The sequence below is a fragment of the Lepisma saccharinum genome, chromosome 16 (genome assembly GCF_977018435.1).
Source record: "Lepisma saccharinum chromosome 16, izLepSacc3.1, whole genome shotgun sequence".
Classification (NCBI taxonomy): Eukaryota; Metazoa; Arthropoda; class Insecta; order Zygentoma; family Lepismatidae; genus Lepisma; species Lepisma saccharinum.
Genome location: NC_139244.1, coordinates 14,189,692 through 14,208,868, shown reverse-complemented (window position 1 = coordinate 14,208,868; position 19,177 = coordinate 14,189,692). Strand labels below are relative to the sequence as shown.

General features: G+C 36.2%; 1 protein-coding gene across 2 annotated transcripts in view; it reads left to right on the top strand.

The window, feature by feature from the left end:
* Positions 1 to 15,969: 15,969 nt before the first annotated feature.
* The window catches only part of LOC145999925 (1,5-anhydro-D-fructose reductase-like), a 35,416-nt gene continuing 32,208 nt past the window's right edge, over positions 15,970 to 19,177 (top strand). The window contains exon 1 of one of the 2 annotated variants that reach the window (XM_083137211.1): positions 15,970 to 16,017. The gene's annotated coding sequence lies outside the window, so the exon portion shown is untranslated. Of the gene's footprint in view, positions 16,018 to 17,165; positions 17,304 to 19,177 lie in introns of those variants that run through there. The other variant, XM_083137210.1, reaches the window with a different exon arrangement.

Below are 19,177 nucleotides of genomic sequence, written 5' to 3'. Positions count from 1 at the left end.
GCTATGTATGGAATTACGTCTGTAACACATACTGTGAAGTTGTAGCGATTACTTTCACATAAATGTTTTAAGATTAGGCCCCTTAGCATTCTTCTAATAATAAACCTAAATGCTCTCGTAGTTAGGTTAGGTTCCGTTAGCATTAAAATAATATCGCTAAATGCTTTCTAAAGCAATAGGTTCTAAATTACCTGTACATTCATTCCCACTAATCATAAACTTGCATTTTTTTCTCGTCTTCATCTGTTCTTAAGATTTGTAACATCTTTTTAACAGACGTATTACGTGGCAGGAGCAAATTTGACGCGTGCGTGGCAGCAGACTCGGCCTTTTTTTTTTCTCCATCGTCTAATAGCTAATAGTTCGCACGGACGACGTTTTCTTAGATGGCTTTACGGAATCGACAGTTTCTTCGGCTCAATGCTCGAGCGAATGGGTCGTTATTGTTGCTTCATATTGGCTCACACCGCCTATCGGTACTGCTTTATGTGCTCCTATTCTCGAGCGAATGGGCGTCAAAGCAAAGTATTGTAGGTTGCAGCACCCCTGTTGTGTCCCCACGCTTTTGATGGGTAATTGTTCTTTCATTTAAATACGTGGGGAATTTGATGCTGAACGTGATGCTATTGCATTAATTTGAAAGTTTCAAGTTTCACTTCATCTTAACCTCAGAAATTATGTCGGAACATGATAGATAAATAATCAGTGCTGTAAAACTAAGAATTTTAATAAGACGATCGTCAAAACAGAAAAAATATGGGAACTAAAAAAAGACTTAAAACTTGTACAGCACTAGTTTACGTCACTTGCAATTTTCACAATTTAAGTGTTTCATTCATGTGAATCTGGTAAATAATAATACATAATAATTCCACGCGACTCTGCTTTTATTTTTATAGTTGTTATTAATAATACCTGATTCATTTTTTTACGTCATATCATACTTTTCCTCATGGCTAGTAAATATGGCTCTCTATTTTATACATACACATTTATCGAGAAGAATAGCTAACTAAACTAACTAACTAACTCCCTAGCCTTCTTAAACCCGAAGGTTCATGGCTGCAGCAACACAGGCCTTCCATCTTTCCCTATCTTGAGCAAATTCTATATACTCTTTTCCATCTCTACCGATTTCCCTTAGGTCCATCTCAACGTTGTCCCTCCATCTTCGTCTTGGCGTTCCTACAGGTCTCTTACCATCAGGTTTCCGAACAAGAATCCTGTAAACTCCTCTTTCCTCTCCCATTCGTGCCACATGGCCTGCCCACCTAAGTCTTCTTGATTTAATTATTCTTATAATATCTGGACATGAATACAAATTATGTAGTTCTAAATTATGTAACCTTCTCCACTCACCTGTTTTCTCATCCCTTTTAGGTCCAAAGATTTTCCTAAGGATCTTATTTTCAAATACTCTTAATTTATGTTCCTCTTTCAATGTAAGGGACCAAATTTCACATCCATATAATACTACAGGCAAAATTACTGTTTTGTATATTTTAACTTTTAGTTTCTTAGATATTAAACGAGAAGACAAAAGTTTATGAAGAGAGAAGTAACATGCATTTCCTGAATTAAGCCTACTTTTTATTTTCTCTTTAATATAATTTTCATTTGTTACTATTACTCCTAAGTATTTGAATTTGGAAACTGGTTCAAACGAGTTGTTATCAATAATTAGATTTTGATTATTACCTAACACTTGGTTTCGACCTGTAAGCATATATTTAGTTTTCTCTTTGTTAACTTCCAAACCTATCTCTTTAGCAGTTTTGAAAAATATTTTAGCATTATTCTTAATTGTAATCACATCATCCCCTAGTAAGTCTACATCATCTGCATATGTTAACAACTGAGTCACACCATTTAATTTTAGTCCTTCTTTAGTTTATTTTACCTTCCTTACAGCATATTCTAAGGCAAAATTAAAGAGCAATGGAGATAATGCATCTCCTTGTTTTAACCCATCATGAATTGTAAATTTGTCAGACATATTAATACCCACACGAATTTTACTTTCTGTTTCACTGTTGCATATTTTTATCATACTAACAAGCTTCTTAGGTATTCCAAACTCTACTAATATATTATATAATGTATCTCTTTTGACCGAATCATATGCTTTTTTGAAATCAATGAATAGCTGATGGACATTTTGATTATATTCCCACTTTTTTCAAGTGTCTGTCTGATGTGAAAAATTTGATCTGTAGTTGATCTGTTACGTTTAAATCCACATTGATAATCACCTATAATTTCATTAGCATATGGTGTTGGTCTTGTTAAAAGAATGTTAGACAATATTTTGTATGTTGTTGAGAGTAGAGAAATTCCACGGTAATTATTGCAGTTCATTTTATCACCTTTTTTAAACACAGGAACAATTATGGATTCTTTCCACTGTTGAGGGATTTCTTCTTTATTCCATATTAAACAAATTAATTTATGAATTTGACATATTAATGAATTTCCACCATATTTAATTAACTCAGCTGGTATTAAATCAATGCCAGGTGCTTTGTTATTCTTTAGCCTTTTAATAGCATCTTTAACTTCAGTCAAGTTAGGTTCTGGAACTAAAGGTTCTGCTGCGTGGACTTCCTTTACTTCTGATTTATCTCCTACATGGACATTTAAAAGGTCATTAAAGTAGTTCTTCCATCTATTTAGAATATCGCTGGGGTCAGCTAGAAAATCACCGTCTTTATCTTTTATCAAGTTTACTTTAGGTTGCCACCCCTTTCTAAACTCATTTACACCTTTATATAGATCTCTGATATTTTTATTTTTGCTGTTTGTTTCAATTTCGTTAATTTTGCTTTTCAAGTAATCTCTTTTTTTACTTCTAAACGTGCGGTTAACTTCTCGCTTTATTATATTATAATTGTTTAGATTTGTATCATCAGAGTTATTTAACCACCTAAGTCTAGCCTGATTTCTTATTTCTATTAGATTATGACATTCATTATCAAACCATGGCTTACTTTTTCTTGGTTTATGGTATCCTATACTTTCTTTAGCTGCTGATTCTATTGCATTACGTATATGCTCCCAATTCTTATTTACGTCTGTTTCATTTATATTTTCATCATCATTTAAATCCAGCAAAACATCAAATCTATTTGACAGTTTAATTTGGTAATCTTTCTTAATTCTTTCATCAGTAAACTTTCCTGTATCAAATTTTAGAACTTTTAGATTTTGTTGCTTATGATTTATCACTGAGAGTCTTTCTCTTAATTTAGAAATTACTAAATAATGGTCACTGGCACAGTCAGCACCTCTATGTGTACGAACGTCAATTATACTAGTATGCCTTCTCTTATCAATGAGAATATGATCTATCTGATTATGAGTTTTACCATCTGGAGAAGACCAGGTATATTTATGGATATCTTTATGTTTAAAAGTGGTACTTTTCACAATTAAATTCTTTGAGGTTGCAAAAGTAATCAATCTTATACCATTATCATTACTTAATTCATGAAGACTTTCTTTACCAATCGTGGGCTTAAATGTCTCTTCTTTGCCAATCTGTGCATTACAGTCACCTAACAGAATTTTCATATCATACTGAGAAAATTTATCAAAGACCTGTTCTAACTCTGTATAAAAATCATCTTTAGTATTATCATCTTTATCTTCCGTTGGTGCATGTATGTTTATTAAAATAATTTTACACCACCTACCCTGTAAAACTGCATATGATATCCTATCATTAATAAATTCTACTGTTTTAAGAGCCGAGATAATTCTATTATTTATGAAAAAGCCTGTTCCAAAATTATGATTTTCAGTACCACCATAGAAAAAAGTATAATTTTTAGTTTTACAATTCCCTTCTCCTGGCCACCTAACTTCCTGGACAGCTACTACATCTAATTTATACCTAACTATCTCATTAACTGTACACTGAAATGCCCCAGGCCGGTAAAGGCTCAGAACATTCCAGGTGCCTAATTTAATATCCTTATTCCTAACGTAGATCTTATCCTTAGTCCAGGGACCTCCCAAAGTAGTCCCCACCCGGAGATCCGAACGGGGGACTATTTTACCTCCGGAATATTTTACCTTGGGAACATCCATGGCCTTATATTGCTGTTTCTTGACATTTTTTTTTTACAGTGCAGAGTTGTCAGCTCTACGCCTAACCCCCAATATGAATGGAGGAACTACTACACAAGACAAACACAAACACATTAGACAGCACAATTACTACACAAGACGAACACAAACACATTTGACAGCACAACTACTACACAAGACACACACAAACACATCACAACTATAACACAATATAAACACAAACACACCACAACTACTACACAATATAAACATAAACAAACTACACACCACAACTACTACACAAGACAAACACAAACAAATTAGACAGCACAACTACTGCGCAAGACAAAACAAACATACTAGACAGCACAACTACTACACAAACATACTAGACAGCACAACTACAACACAAGACACATACATATATATCACCGACAAGACAAACAGAAATACATTAGACAGCATAACTACTACATAAGATAAACACAAACACACTAGACAGCACAACTACTACACAAGACAAACCCACATACAAGCACACCACAACTACTACACAAGACAAACACAAACACTACACAGCACAACTACTGCACAAGACACACAAACACATAACAACCACTACACAAGAAAAGAACAAACACACAACTACTACTACTACACAAAATTATGAATGGATGGAAGTAATCATCTTTTTCATAAGTGAATAATCATGTGTGTAATTTACTTTCTAATTTTACTGTCATTTTTTACCCTCCTACTCTGACATAATCCGCTGGTATTCGGTGTACGGCAAATAAACTATCCGTTATAGAATAATAGCTATTACAAGAAATATTTTATATTCTGTATCATATCTCGCAACCTCTAGGGCTTTCTTATTTACAGGAATTATAATTTTAAAATTGTTGTAACGATAAACAAAATGGACGAAAATACGAGGGAAAAATGTCTGCTTAATACAAATAAAACATATGTTAATATATTAAGTTATCGGATAGGGCATAGTATATAATAATAAATATAATGCGCTTACTCACTCACTTAATATATTTTTACTTTGTAATTTTGGTAGTTTCTCCGATTCGCACTCCTGCCATTAAATTGCACATACTCGCAAGTCGCAACAAGAGGAAACATAAGAACGTAGTATAAAAATCTATTTTTTTAAAAAAAAAATAATAATTATAGACTCATGGCAGCTAGGGATAACCAAAATTACATCAAGCTTAATTCTCTTTGTGCATAAATATACTATATTTAGCCCGTCTGAGCTACCCTGTCGTTGCGCTTTAATATATTAATTCATAGGTTCAGGAAAATGAAATTTTCGGAAACTTATGCCTTGCTACATAATCCTAAAGGTTTGCTAAACACATTTTTGTTATCTATTTACACGAGGAATTCTTACCTTCGTTGAAAATAACGTTTGAATAGCCATCCTATCGCACTCCAATGTAAAGCTTAGGGCAACCAGATGACGAACGAAATTCTTTAGGAACACAACAGGGGTGGCGCCTCTAGCGGAAAAGTTTGGCAGTGAATAGCCCCATAACGCTCGAACAGGCAAAACCCAGTAGTTCACGTATAAACGTAATTTCTAATTTGTCTGTATAAATATTTTTGAATTGTTGTTTTAAGTCCATTTTATGCACAGAAAGGCTAATCGGGACTGGACCTACAGTTTAAAGTGGAGTCCGAACCATTATGTGCCTCCACCGGGTATCGAACCCGGGACCACTTGATTACAAGGCGAAGACGCTACCACTACGCTATCGGGGAGGCCCTTCTGTGTGTGTGTATATATATATGTATATGTATGTGTGTGTGTGTGTGTGTGTGTGTGTGTGTGTGTGTGTGTGTGTGTGTGGTAGTGGGCCTACAAATATGCTTCGTGAAGTGAAAGACGCTGTGAAATTGAAACTAAAGTCAAAATAGTCATCATCTTAAAATGTAATTTAGTCTATCTTACCAAACCATAGCAATCAGTGGCGGCTATTATGGGGGTTGAGGGAGCATTTGCCCCCACTTTTCGCCACTTTTGCCCCCGCACAGGGACGGCGCCAGGGGTGGGCACGGGTGGGCAAGCGCCCACCCAAAAATTCCTGTGCCCACCCGATTGCCCACCCAATCAAATTCAATAAGTACATATACTTGGAGATATATGAATAATTCGATAAATAAGTGTATTCTGGTGTTCATAACATGTATATTTTACTTGTGAATATTATCTATGCTAGAAATATTCACATATTATCAACCCATAAAAAGCCAATGTTGTCATTAGAAAGTGAAAGTAAATACTAGAGCTATTGAAACAAAAATTGTGATAAAATGAATACTTCCATGATTAAAAGCAGCTAGTAGGCTTAGGAGGCTCAAAATTATGCAGGGTATGATCAAGATTAGATCAGAATTTAGGGTGAACTTGAGGACTGTAGCTTCGAGCCTCCACATACGTATATAAATCCCGCCCTGGGTATGGTTAAAATAATCTCCAAATAAACAAATAAAATCATCATCTTAGCGTTACTTCCTCCGGCAACACAATACATTATTTTGACTTTTTAATTATTAATATTAGAATAATTTAATCAAGAAGACTTAGATGGGCAGGGCATGTGACACAAATGGCAGAGGAAAAAAATAGTTTATAGGATTCTTGTTGGGAAACCTGATGGTAAGAGACCAGTAGGAAGGCCAAGACGAGGATGGAGAGGTAACGTTGAGATGGACCTAAAAGAAATCGGCAAGGATCGAAAAGATTGGATTGATCTTGTCCCGAATAGGGACAGATGGAAGGCTTCTGTTGCTGAAGCCATAAACCTTCGGGTTTAAGTATGCTAGAGAGTATAATATGGTTTGTATTTAGTTCGGCATTAAAATTCCTGAAGTGTCCCTTTTTTATTTCATTACAATTTTTATATACTTGTTATCTTCAAATATCAATATGGTATGCGAAATATCAACTTTATATTCATTCTACTAATAAGAAGGAATCACAATAATCACTACAATACCGAAGTGAAGAAATTTTAATAAACCAGTTATGTATGGAAAAAGCTACATAATTACTCAATTGCTAATGAGTGGCTTATCCTATTTAGAAATCCTCTTTCCACACATAAATTTTGCCACATGAATCAGCCGAAAATGTCAACAGAATCTGTAGATGTAGCTGAAGTAGAGAAAAAAAGTTGAATGGCTTATTGCAGAAAGGGACCTGAGTCACATTTTTGAGGTATCGGAGTCACAACTTTTTCATCTCCTCTGTCTCTAGCAGCATACTGCAGGAGGGCGCATTGAGGGTTGCAAAATTAACTATTCACTATGCTAAAAATTTGAGCCAACAACAGCACATTTCTTTCTTACACTCTCAATATTATACGATTTTTCTTGTTTTTCTCAGAATTGTGCAAAAGTGACTCAGGTCCCTTTCTGCAATAAGCCATTCAGTTATGTCACGAAGTATCCAGAAGACGATTTTATTAGTTTGTTTTTAAATCCACTTTTATACTCAGATAGGCTAATCGGAACTAAACCTACAGTTTAACGTGGAACCAGTGTGCATTGTGCTTCCACCAGAGGAGGGAGTCGAACACCGGACCTCTTTATTATAATGCGACAGCGTTATGCCTTTGTGGAAAAATATACAGAAAGAACTCGCACCAAACGTGGCATTTTATCACTACAGAAGATGCATCCATTTTAGGAGGGCAATTGCCTGAGACAAATATTTGTGACTTTCGGAAAACAACATCATTGTTCACGAAATTAGCTGCCTTGATCTACTAATGAAACGCTGTGCAATTGAAACTACCATCTCAACTTTTTAAGAGGTATGAACTAATGCAACTCCATTTTTGGAAGAGTAAGTTGTGGTTGATTTGTTATATTTAACCTTTAAACCTTTCGAAAGTAACCCCTCTCTCGCCGCGGCCTTTGCGCGCGATTTTTAAATTTTTACACTTATTTCAGAAAAACGTTATATCTCAGACTATTTGAGCAATCTACTTCGGATAACTATTGTTTGAAAACAAAAACATCGGAGCACGCGACCGTGTACAATTCAGAAAGCCCAAGTGAGAAAAACGGGGTTGGGAGGGGCCAAGTCCCCAAATTTCAATGAAAAAATCTGACGTTCGCCCCCTCTTCTTCCGTTATTTTGGAAAAGGGCACAAACTTTTGCATTGTTTTCAAAGAATAGATTTTTTGCAACAAAGGGAACTTAACTTCTTTCAAGTCTCTAGTCCTCATACAGGCTGAAATATGACGCAATATGTCATATTAGAGAATAAATTAGTATATCTCTGAGACTATTTGAGCAATCTACTTCGGATAACTTTTGTTTGAAAGCAAAAACATCGGAGCACGCGACTGTGTACAAATCAGAAAGCCAAAGTGAGAAAAACGGGGTTAGCCTTTCGTTAGCCTAGGAATACTTCATGGACAATGAACAAAGAATTTGATTTCCGTGTGTGTTTTAAATCATTCCTAATAAGACGTTTATTTTAATCCAAACATTCAGTGGCGGCGATTAGGAGGACCGGGAAGTGGGGGATGCAGTTCCATCGCCAAATTTTGCCACTTTTTGCCCCCGCACTATGGCCTCTTTATGTTAAGCCTTTTCTACCAAGAAAAAGTATATTGTCTTTGCCCCTCAAATGTTGGCACCCAATCGCCGCTACTACAAACATTGAGATATATTTACCAGTTGTACAAACCTTGTAAGCTAAGAAAAGTGACCCCTAAGGAGTAAAAAAACTCTTTCAGTTAAAAACTCATACGATGAAAATACTATGCTCAGGAACATGCATTTAAATTACGAGAAACTTCACGATTATCTACCGTCGCACTTTCTATCATTGTCAAGTATGTCCCTTGTATTTGCAACACAAGCTTAAACCTAATTCACATTTATTTCACTGTATTAACATGCATGAAAGAATGTGATTAGAATGTATGGCTGCGCATGGGTAAACACTTCCTTGAAATAATTGTGTCCATCAGAGACAAAGCGAAAGGAAATGGAACAAGATGCGAGAATAGATTAGAAAAGAATAAAAAGAAAACAAGAAAAGGGAAGGGAAAAGAAGTAAGAAGAAAATCGGGAGTGTAAGAGAGAGGGGATACATACGTCTTACATACACCATATAAACTATATATGGTCTTACATTTATACTGTCCACCCTAATCTATCAATAAGGAGCTTCTGCCCACCCGGTCGAAAATTTCTGGCGCCGCCCCTGCGGCCCCGCACTACGCTAAACCTTACGCTAAATCTTTGCGCCCCTCAGATTTGACACCTTGCATCCCCTGTTTTGGAACCCAATCGCCGCCACTGATAACAAAATAGAAAAATGAATAGATGATTATGGACTGAAACTACCAGCACGAATTTTGCATATATTGTCACATTGAAATTATATTTGATATTCTATATATTCGAGCGAATGACGCTCGAGCGTAGGAGATTCGATCGAGTTTGAGCGAGCGAAAGTAGTCCAATGCAGTACTCTACTTCTTACATATGACCAGAGACAGAGATTTATAGCCGGGATGGCTTAGGATCCAACTATTGCCTATTTTTGGGGAGCAGGAAAAGTTTTTATAAGCTCTTGCCTTGACTCATCTCAACCAATAGGTCGTTAGGTGCCGGGGCTTGCCTCGAGCTTCCTGGAGATGAGGCCTGCTCGAAAAAGGTATTATAAGCTAAGACTGCCCAGGATCCAGCGCGGAGACCGCCTTTATGGCAGCGTTTACCTACGAAGGAACTCGCGTTCAAACGACCAATTAGGCCTATTGCTCGGGTAAGAAGTGACTCCCAGAAGCAGCCAGCAGGGAAACATGGTTTTGTCAAAATAACCGTGAACTGTGAAACTGATTGATTGATTTGGTTTATTTTATTTCGTGTTTCTGTCACTTTTGGCTAATCTCGAAGATGAAGATGAGTGATGATATGATGAAATTGATGAAGGGACACACAAAGAACGGCGTCGTAGAGCTCTGCGCTAACCACTCTGCCACTGACTCCGACACGGTGCTAGGCAAATTCTACATACACACCTGGGAGAGGGAGAAAGATAGAGAGGGGCAGTGGACATGGCCTTCGCTCTTGAACATGAAATCAAGAATTTCGCGAGCCATTCAAAACCTTACATGAAACCAGAGTGAGGCACTAACACTAAGGGTTCTCCCAGCTCCGCTTTTTTCGTTCGTGCAAAATAGTTAGTAAACGAGTTTGTACTCGTTAAACCCTTCACATATATACGACCATGGTGCCACCCCTCCCACATTTCATTTCTCCGAAGGAAGTGTTGATTGTGTGGAGGTATGTGCCACATGATTAGTTAGAGATGCAGTTAAAATACAGTAAATAAATATTTAAATAAAATTGCATCACTCTTCTAATTACCGCATTTCCTATCTGCTTTTCGATTATTATTTATACTCTGACTCACTTGATGGAGCTCGATCTGCATAGCGAGGAAAATACTAACCATTTATAACACCATTAAGCCTTGTTTCCATGATTATGAAAAACTAAATATGCTGACCAAGGCAGTAATTTATTTTATTAAAAACATAAACTAACGTAACGTTTCAACCTTCTAGCAAGGTCTTCTTCAGACTCTGTATCAAGTACAAAAGTAACCAGATACAACAAAAGGGCAATATATATACACAAACATTACTCCCTCCAGACTATTTAGAAAGTTGTTTGGAACTTTCTAGCAGATGACTTTCACTTCCCAACTTTACTTTCACCTAAAAGGCTAAACACAATTACTTCCATAGAATGTGGTTGGACTTTTTAATCTCACGCTCTTTTCCCTACATTTTTCTTCCTTCTCCTCTCCTCTTTTTCTCTTGTCCTTTCCACTCTTTCCAACATCTTCTTCCATTCTTTGTTTAACTTCAGTCCCCCATTCCAGTTCATTGTGTCTTCTTCACCTTTCTTCTCTATTTCCTTGGCTTCCTTCCATTTTCTAACTAGCATTCTCTTCTCCCTTCCTATCTGCTTAGCCTCATCCCACTCTATGTCATGTCCTGTTTCTCTCGTGTGTTTAAATATTGCATTTCTCTCTCTCTTAAGTCGTACATCATCCCTATGTTGTTTCAACCTGTCTTTCAGCCTTTTTTTCGTTTCTCCTATGTACACACTCTGACATTCTTTACATTTTACTTCGTAGATAATCCCTTCCTCTTCTTCTTCTCTGTTTTCCTTTTTCTTGTTAGCATTCCTCGCTATTCCTAAGATTCTTCTCCCTCCGTTCCTGTAAGTTTTAATTCCCGCTTTCCTAAGCTCTTTGCATATCTTTTCTGTGGTCTTCCCCATACTCCTTATTCCAAACCTTCTCTCCTCTTTTTCTTTCTCTTCCAATTCTCCCCTGCCCGTTTTCTTACTTCTTCTGTTTATGTCCAGTCTATCCTGCTTCTCATAGCCATTCTTTTCCATCTGTTTCCATAGGCTATTTATTTTGCCTTCTTTTTCACATTCTTTCATGCATATTTTCTTGATTCTGTCCTCCATATTCTTTATAAAATTTATTTTTGTCACCTCACTTACATCACTTCTTTTGTGGCAGAATACTCCTGCTGCACACTTCTTCTGATGCCAAGCGGTTTCAATTTCTTGTCCTCTTTTCCTTTTCATCAATATATCTAGATAGCTTAACTTGTCTTCTTCTTCTATTTCAAGTTCCAATAATATCCCTCTTTCTTCATCTTGAATTTCTTTGGCAAAAATGTCAAGCTGCCTCTTCGTTCCCTTCCATATGCCAAAACAGTCGTCCACATATCTGCAAAACAGAATCATTTTGTCACCTCCCTTTTCTATCACATTCTTTTCCCATTCATTCATAATATAGACTGGAACCTATATTTAGTCCTTCACTCCCTTAGAAAAGAAATTAAAGAAAGTTATTGACGTGTTAGTAACACAGCAAGAAAGCAGAGCAGTTAAGAACAGTGAACAAGTAGTAGACCTCATAAAAGGACTTAAGTTAAATGAGATGAAGACGACAATGTTTAGCTTAGATAGAAAAGGGAGGTGACAAAATGATTCTGTTTTGCAGATATGTGGACGACTGTTTTGGCATATGGAAGGGAACGAAGAGGCAGCTTGACATTTTTGCCAAAGAAATTCAAGATGAAGAAAAAGGGATATTATTGGAACTTGAAATAGAAGAAGAAGACAAGTTAAGCTATCTAGATATATTGATGAAAAGGAAAAGAGGACAAGAAATTGAAACCGCTTGGCATCAGAAGAAGTGTGCAGCAGGAGTATTCTGCCACAAAAGAAGTGATGTAAGTGAGGTGACAAAAATAAATTTTATAAAGAATATGGAGGACAGAATCAAGAAAATATGCATGAAAGAATGTGAAAAAGAAGGCAAAATAAATAGCCTATGGAAACAGATGGAAAAGAATGGCTATGAGAAGCAGGATAGACTGGACATAAACAGAAGAAGTAAGAAAACGGGCAGGGGAGAATTGGAAGAGAAAGAAAAAGAGGAGAGAAGGTTTGGAATAAGGAGTATGGGGAAGACCACAGAAAAGATATGCAAAGAGCTTAGGAAAGCGGGAATTAAAACTTACAGGAACGGAGGGAGAAGAATCTTAGGAATAGCGAGGAATGCTAACAAGAAAAAGGAAAACAGAGAAGAAGAAGAGGAAGGGATTATCTACGAAGTAAAATGTAAAGAATGTCAGAGTGTGTACATAGGAGAAACGAAAAAAAGGCTGAAAGACAGGTTGAAACAACATAGGGATGATGTACGACTTAAGAGAGAGAGAAATGCAATATTTAAACACACGAGAGAAACAGGACATGACATAGAGTGGGATGAGGCTAAGCAGATAGGAAGGGAGAAGAGAATGCTAGTTAGAAAATGGAAGGAAGCCAAGGAAATAGAGAAGAAAGGTGAAGAAGACACAATGAACTGGAATGGGGGACTGAAGTTAAACAAAGAATGGAAGAAGATGTTGGAAAGAGTGGAAAGGACAAGAGAAAAAGAGGAGAGGAGAAGGAAGAAAAATGTAGGGAAAAGAGCGTGAGATTAAAAAGTCCAACCACATTCTATGGAAGTAATTGTGTTTAGCCTTTTAGGTGAAAGTAAAGTTGGGAAGTGAAAGTCATCTGCTAGAAAGTTCCAAACAACTTTCTAAATAGTCTGGAGGGAGTAATGTTTGTGTATATATATTGCCCTTTTGTTGTATCTGGTTACTTTTGTACTTGATACAGAGTCTGAAGAAGACCTTGCTAGAAGGTTGAAACGTTACGTTAGTTTATGTTTTTAATAAAATAAATTACTGCCTTGGTCAGCATATTTAGTTTTTCATAACCATTTATCTTCTGTTATTAATAAACTAAAACAATTTCTTCCTTTGTCGAAAGCATATTTCTCTATTTCCGTGTCGTCAAAATATTGAGCGCTTTCTAAAATTCTCACACCGGTAACAGCATTGAGTATTGAGTAATAAACAGCATGAAATTTATTATTATTATTAATTATTGATAATTCTCCAAAATTTAGAATAGTTATTTTTCGTTTGAAAGTACATGGAGGTTTGTCGCTTACTTCAAATCGCTGGTAGGTGAATATAGTAACAATAACAATAAATTGAACTGCGAATATAAAGTATGAGAGATGAAGCGTCCGGTTTACATTTTACAAGGCAATTTTCTGTCCTAATTTCACAGGCCCTTAGGCCCGGGGCCGGCACTAATGGGTTGATTGATTGATTTGGTTTATTTTACTTCGTCTCTCTGCCACTTTTGGTTAATCGCGAAGATGGATATGAGTGATGATACGATAACATTGATGAAGGGACACTCACAACGAAAACCCATGCCCAGGCTGGAATTCCAACCCGAGACCCCTGGTGTCGTAGTACTGTACTAGCCACTCCGCTGGTGGGGTTACTGGGCTTCAGCTTAAATGTCCCTCCCCCACATACAGTATATTTTCTTAGATCTTATCATAGTGATTGGTAGTTTTCTAGTTTAACAGGGCTCTAGATATTACACTGCTTTTGTAGACCCTTCCTGTAACCGATTTGTTACGTTGAAATCAGACCGTTAGTATTATCGCACCGAGTTTGAATGATGGAAATTAGTAACCATTTGAAAACTTGCATTATCATAACTGAGTCACCTTGAAAGTTAGCTTTTTTTATCACGTCACTTTCTTATCCAGAGTACATCATTATGATTTTCTGAAGTAGTTCCATGCATAAGCTGTGTGATCTTACAACTTTGCATTTTGTTTTCTTTCACTAACGTACATTAAGATTTATCTTTGTCATGTTATGTAAAGTGTAAGGGTAGATGTAGCCTGAACTTGATCGGATTTAAAATGTAGCCGTGATGTTAAATATATATATATATATATATATATATATATATATATATATATATATCCTTTACGAGATAACATATCTACTTCTATAACGTCCTTGCTATTAAAGATAATAATTTATTTAAATATTCGTAAGGATATGTGCTTGTTACCACGTAATTTTCTGTGACAATCGCAGTTGGTTCCAAGTCTCTAGGTTTAGTTTGTAATGATGTCACACATGGGCGTAACTTCGAGCCTAACTTGGGCGGGCAAAATCAAACTTGGGAATTAACTTTAGAAAGGGGGAGGGGGAGGCAGAATCGAAAAAGTTTTCCATTCCATAAAATTGCACCCAGGATTATTTGATAAATAACTGTTACATCACAAATATTACTCTTTATTACTTTGCGCCTCAGGTCGCAGTAAGTTAACAAATATACACTTAACTAGTAAATTTTAATAAATCCAAAAAATTGGGGAGGGCAAGTGCCCCTTGCCCCCACAAAGTTACGCCTATGATATATCACAATACTGTACAAGACGGTTGGTGTAATTTGCTGGCCGCCATTTTGAGTCCATCATATCTGATAGAAGCAGACATAGAACCTTTGATGAATATCTACATGTTGAAAAGTAACTTTCCACTTATTACAACTTGGGACAGTTTCACAGTTTGTAGAATTTCATAAATTTGTAGGAGGCCTAAAAAGTCTTACATAGAATACGACAGGAGCCATTTTCAAAAGAAAACATCTCTCTAATTTCGTCCAGCCAAAGGTAATGTCAACCAAAGTTTTTCTTCTCCTATTGTATTCTATCAGTTCTAGTTGGATAGACAAATCAGAACAAAAATTTCTGCTCCACTTTATGACAGGGGCATAAAGATAGATTATCTCCACAATACCTCACCAACATTTTGGAGCTCTCACCAGGGATCGAACAGAGACCGCTAGCACCAAGGGGAAGAGTGCTGCTGCGCGGATGGCTCAGTATTTTATTTTGTAAAACCAAACATTCCATGCAAACTTTCATTGTAATTCTCCGATATTTGTCACTTGTGCTTGTCTACGTATAAAGGAAAAAAATGTATTTTTTAAAAAATCTGTGGTGTAAGGTGTGGTGTCCCGAAAGGGGCAATGTGGGCCATTGTCCTGTCTAGGAAATGAATGTCAACCTTAAAATTATATATTTTACCCATACAATTTAATTTCATTCACAGTAATTCATGTTCATTATTATAAGGGCGTTGCAGGAACATGATAACTTCAAACTGAGGGGCAACCTTGTTATGGCGGAAAATATTCCTCGTTTGCCCCCTCCCCTCGAAAAAATCCTGCAAAAATGGGTGTAATGCTAATTTCAGGAAATAATGGATTTCTTAATATGAAGGCCAAATAAGCATTCTTAATGCATCGTTCGAATAGTTATCGTCGTGCATTGTGCTAAACTAAATGCTACGGAAGTATTACATAATGATCCAACGTGTACAACGTGACCAATTAGCACAGAATGGCCAAAGCTAAACACGAAGAATAGAAAGCATACTCTTGTTTGTTTGTTGTCTCAGCGCTTGAAGCTCTGCGTGATTTGTAAACTCCGAAGTGCAGTAAGTAGGCTAAAGGAAAAACTTGCTTATTTACATGTATAGTTACAGCCTGAGACAAGGGTCCCGGGTTCGAATTCCGGCTTTGGCATGGGTATTCTTTGTGAGTATCCCGTCATCAACTTTATCAATTGGTCAATCGTCATCATCTTTGCGATTAACCAACAGTGGCAATGAACCCAATCACTCAATCACAGCCTGCGATTATGGTGTATTTCGTTGATCAGCTGTATCTTCAAGTAGTGTCCGAATTAAATTTTTGAGGGAGTGGGGGAGGAGATGAGTCCTTTGCTGGATTAAGGCGTAGGTAAATAGAAAATTGATGTAGTGATTGATTTGATTTACTTTTTACTTCGCTCTTCTGCCACTTTTGGATAAGATTAAATGTATGAAAGGACATTCACAAACACAACACAGGTCCCATAGAGGATTATACTGCCCATGGATTCAGACACCAGAGCCTCGTTAGTCTGCAAAATTCAGTGCAGGGTGCACTACGTCGAAGTGAGGTTTCTTCGAAAAGGGACCCCCTGACGTAGGAAAAAAAAACATCTACAGAATTTTAGGGAAAATTACTCTCCTTTTAAAGACAAATAAATGCATATTACTATTTATAATCTAACAATATAATCTAGTTGTTGTTATAGTGGTCTATGGCAGTATTAGTTCTAGGAATTGATTTAGCAAGTTTTTAATAGACATTTTATTTTCTTCTTAAGGCCCTATCCTTAGTTTTGTTCTAGATAAGTACTGCGTAACGAATAAAAATAGCTTGTGCTGATGTGCTCGTAATATAAAAAATTTACAGAATATTTGTTGATTTGAACTAAACAATCTAATAATGGTGTAAGGATGATATTACAGTGGAAGGCTTTTATTAAAATCTTCTTTTTATATGTTGAGACATATAATTATAATTAGTATTGACATGAAATTTGATTTAACCAAATACTTGACAAGGAAAGAATCATCCTATTTATTGTGCTGGTATATTTTTGCAAATAACTTAAGAAGGTAACTGTGTCCTTTCTACTACGGGCAACGTAACCTGTGACCTTGACATTTTTGCGAAGTAGCCTATAATCAATAAATAGTCTGATTTTGGCAATCGATTTTTCCCTGGCTGTCTTGCCCTGAAGACACGTCTGCGGCAGATAAGTCGTCTTAGTACAGGAAGTAGATCCAACCCTACGATTACAGTTGATTTTGTCTAAGTCTCTGAGAAGAAGAAAAGGTAGGCCCGTTGCTAGGGGTAACGAATTAATAAAAAACGGGATGTTCAATAAGAGGTAAGTAAATAAAATTACTGCATGAGCGTATTATTTTAAAAAGTAGAATAGAATAAAATAATAGAATTACTTTGATTCAGCTAGCAAAATTTAGCATAACTCATGCTGAAATATGGAACGCGTCTAGAATTACAAACTTAAACATGGCAGGCAATATTTTTGTTGAGTCATAACAAGGAAATTATATTATACAAATTATAGAAACATGATTCAATAACTTAAGTAAATGTTGCAATTAAAATGTTTACTCATTGTCACTACACGTTTATTGCTATTGTATGAGCTTTCAATATTTCTTCGGTGATCTTTTTCCTCCTAGGAATTTGGTACAACTTTCCTAAAATGATGCGGGATAGGTTCATTTTAATGCCTTAGCTGTGGTTCAAAATTAATTTCGTAGGGTAGTTTTAGGTATCGATGCAGATACATACGCAGGAAATCAAATCGTTACATGTTCTAATAACAACAGTGATATGAAAACTCCTAAAACATAAGTTTGTTTATCCACTTTTTCTACGGAAGCAAATCGAGAAGAAACACACAGTTTTCACCTGGAACTGAACTTGGAGAGTACAGTGACATAAACGACCACTAGGCTATCAGGAACCGCATGTGGACATGTGTGCTGGTACTTGAAGATGACTGAAGAAATGCTCGATATCTCAAGAATAAGTAGTTATAGAAAGATGAAATGTGGCAGACGGAAAAACTTAAACATTAACTTCAGTAGTGTACGCAGGATTTCATCAAGGGGGGTGTTATTTCTAAAACTTTTTTCCAAATTCACATTACCATTGTTTTATTATACTTTAATTAAATAATAATAATCACGATTAATTAATAATACTTATAATTAATTAATTAGCTAAATTAATACTAATAATACTACTAATACCACTACTACTACTAATGAGTAGTAGAGATATACAGAAATATAGTATTTATGAAAACAATAGAACGAAATTACTTTCTACTCATTCGATTTTTATCAAATCCTGGGAGCATTGTTTTGTTTCTTTGTTACGAAATAATTGTCTGGTCAACGAGGTGAGACATTTCAAGGTTGAAGAAGATCCATAAATACAAGAAAATACATTAAAATAAATTGAAATAATCAAAGTATGGAACTCACCCAAGGAGCTGCGGTGATCTGGTCGGTAGAGCGTCTGACAATCACGCAGGAGATCCGGATTCGATTCACGAAATTGGTTGGAATTTTTCCGGCTTTTTCCCCGCATAAATGTCCCCGATAATTCACTTCTGGATTATCTCGCTGTTCTTACCAACAAAACATTTTACAATAGTTAAGCTTATTGTCGTTTTAATAATTGTCTAGTCAACAAGGTGAGACATTTTAAAGAGAGACATTCAAACGAGCTGTGGTAAACAATATAATGGGAAGACGAATTGGTGACTGTATTCTTGTCCGCCTAGCCTTTGTCTATACAGTAGCCTCTTACAACGTACCAATAACTTTATTTAGTTAATTCTCATTGTTCACACACACAAAAAAAATACATGTTCGTTGAACACTGGCGTACGTAGAGGGATGGCCGATGGTGTTCCAGCCCCTACCGAAATTTTGATAAAATCAGAATTTTCAAATAAAAATCCGTTAAGAACTTTAAAAAATCAAAATGTGTAAATGCGAAACCTCTTTTAAAGTGAATCCCGATTACCATTTTTGTCTTCGAATACAATTTTAATAGACTGAAACGCTCCAAAAATACGAAATATTTTATTATGCATCCTGCCCTCCAAATCGAAGCCATTTGCTATCCACATTTACTATTCCAGACCCTCCCCCCCAAAAAAAAATCCTACGTACGCCAGTGTGTTGAACATTGTTGCACCTGAGATACAAATCAACTTTT